Source organism: Glycine max, chromosome 2 (assembly GCF_000004515.6).
Source record: "Glycine max cultivar Williams 82 chromosome 2, Glycine_max_v4.0, whole genome shotgun sequence".
NCBI classification, from domain to species: Eukaryota; Viridiplantae; Streptophyta; class Magnoliopsida; order Fabales; family Fabaceae; genus Glycine; species Glycine max.
This window is the reverse complement of record NC_016089.4, coordinates 3,695,128-3,697,986: the sequence shown is the minus strand read 5'-3', so window position 1 is coordinate 3,697,986 and position 2,859 is coordinate 3,695,128. Positions and strand designations below refer to the sequence as shown.

General features: G+C 29.9%; 1 long non-coding RNA gene across 1 annotated transcript in view; it reads left to right on the top strand.

The window, feature by feature from the left end:
- The first annotated feature begins 977 nt into the window (after positions 1 to 977).
- LOC106795368 (uncharacterized) overlaps positions 978 to 2,859 on the top strand; it is a 3,362-nt gene continuing 1,480 nt past the window's right edge. The window contains exons 1-3 of the long non-coding RNA XR_001383797.2: positions 978 to 1,376; positions 1,697 to 1,885; positions 2,373 to 2,429. This is a non-coding gene — a long non-coding RNA (uncharacterized lncRNA). The remainder of the gene's footprint in view (positions 1,377 to 1,696; positions 1,886 to 2,372; positions 2,430 to 2,859) is intronic.

Below are 2,859 nucleotides of genomic sequence, written 5' to 3'. Positions count from 1 at the left end.
TATTAAGTGATTCTTTAAATGTTTTTAATGTATTAAATAAATATATTTATGTAATCATAATTATTTATTATTTTATTAATTGTAGGAACCAATTTAACTTTCCATTATAATTTTGAAAATTAAATTCGTAATTCACACTTTATTTATTTATTTATTTCATTAAGATATTTATCACTCATCTATTATTATTTAATAACTATGACATGCTTTTTTAAATCTTTCCTATGATAAATATAAATATAAAATGATTCTTGTATTTTTTAATGTATTAAATAAATATATTTTTGTTATAACATCATTTTGTCATTTTGTAAATTTTAGGAACTAATTCAACTCATCATTATAATTTCAAAATTTCAAAATCTAATAGTAAAATATTTTTTTAGACTATTTTTTATTTATTTGATGTCACCCTAAAACCCACACTGTTGTTATGGTTTCACATCATATATGTAAATCACAAAGTCATGGGTGAAAGTGACTTTTTTTTAGACAATATAATAACATGTAAGATAGTATGCTTCAAATATCAGATTTAATCCTTTTGTTTACGTTTCTTTAATTATTTGGTGGATACACTACTTATTAATCCTCTATTTATATTTAATAACTATGACTAGTATCCTTTCAAATATTTCCTAAAATAAATACAAATATTAATTTATTTTTGAAATTATTTAATATATTAAACATGTATTTTGCGTTAATTTGATCAATACTACTCTGAGTGAAAATATAACACAAAATCTAGTTGTCTCGGGTGATGACATAATGGAATGTACTAGAATAATCCCTTTTATTACGAGACAAAAAAAACAAAATGTTATTTGAGTGACACTTTTTATATTCTTAAATGACAAAGATGATTCATTTTAATTAATAAATACTTTCTTGATCCTTTATGTAATTAATTTTTATTTTTAACCTATTTTTTTTGTGAAAATGCCCCCATGCCACGAATCTGCTTTAAAAACCTTCAACTTTTGAACCTCTGGTGATCATTCCTTTTCCTTTCTTTTTGTTTCCTTCCTTCACTCTCAGGTTTTCACTTTTCAGAACCCCCCAAAAGCTCTAGCCTCACCGGTCATCACCAGCACCACATATTGCTAGCTAGCGACTCAGAGATGCCAAGCAAAGAAGCTTCACTGTTAGGAGAAGCAAAGCTTCACCTTTTAGCAGATGAAAGAGAACAAGACCAAACTCTCTCACGAAGGTTTTGGATTGAGTCAAAGAAGCTTTGGCACATAGTAGGCCCTTCAATTTAATTTTCCAAGTTAGTCATCACACAAGCCTTCGCAGGCCACCTTGGTGACCTCGAACTCGCTGCCATCTCCGTTGCCAACAATGTCGTCGTTGGCTTCGACTTTGGACTCTTGGTATATATATACTATCAATCCCACTTAGCACGAAATATAGACACAGTTGCTTAAAGTGTTTTTGGTTATGTTATCTAATCAGATTGGAGTTTCAACTCATAATCTCCTTAATATACTAAACATCAATGATGACTACTAAGTTAAACTTCAATTCTGATTAGAAAATAATAATATCGTAAACTATTTAGGTTGAAGATTGTCCAGCACAGTAACCTGTATTTAAGTATTCTTCTTAAATCTGAATTAGAGTTTCAGCTGGATAATATCTTGAATAAAGATTTACATTAAATGTTAACACAAAAGTAAAACTCTAATTCTAGGCAAAGAAGTACTACATGCTAGGCGTTGTTCGTGTTCAAGCTTCAGTTTGGTGTTGTTGGTGGGTCCTCACACTTGGAATGGCTTCTCTGTTGAAGCGTTTTCTGGGCTTTGGGACTTTCTGAAACTCTCTGCTGCTGCAGAAGTCATGCTCTGCTACTCTCTATCTCAAAGTTTTTTTTATCCATATGGTAATTTAATTTTAGGAGTAAACAAAATCTCTATTTTACGCCTAACATTGTTAATTAGTGCCTTTTATTTTAGTTTTTGATTTTATAAAGTTTTTAATTTAATCTTTGAATTTGTAAATGTAATTTGTTTGACCCTTTTTAATTACTCATGTGTTTTTCATTTTTCACTGACATTAAGAACGTAACGAAAGTTTTGTATCAGAACTAAGACATCCCAAGAACTAATTGGCACAAGCGGTAAAAATTAATATTTTTTAATTAAGTAGTTTAAAGTTGGAATCCTTGATTATAAAATAAATTATGTTGGTACATAAAAAAACTAAGATATCCCGAGGGTTAAACTAGAGAATATTGGTGCTTAATCATGTACATATTTAATTACCTTTTAGTCACTACACTTTTTAGACTTTGCTTCCTTAATCCAATTCGAAGTTAACCTTTTCTTAATATTGTTTTGCGGTGACCAATTTTGTGCTTTGTTTGGCAGCATGACCATCAATAGTTTGGAGCCGATGATTCCTCTGGCATTCTTTGCTGCAACAGGGTAACATATATATTCTTATTTCTTAACTTCCCTTTTCCTTTTTATGTTTTTTCTCTTTCACTTTTTTGTTTTGTTTTTATTTTACTTACTCTTTAGTTTCTTGTGTGAGTCAAAACTGGAGACCACGCCATAACCTTATATGTCTGTCAGTGTGATGTCAGATGGATGATTACGTACAGTTTACAAAAACTGGAAACGAACACGTCCATACAATTTTTTTTAATTAATTTATAATATATAATATCATTGATAAAAGTATAAGGTGTGACAGAGAACTGAAATTCAGTCTTTGTCCCTTTGATTTGTGCCTAAAACAGAGAAGGTGGTTAGTTCATGAACTCAAGGAAACCCATCAATGAAACATACATGGCTGAACTCAAAACATGGTGAATTCATAGGATAGACTAACACGACACAACAACGATTCTCT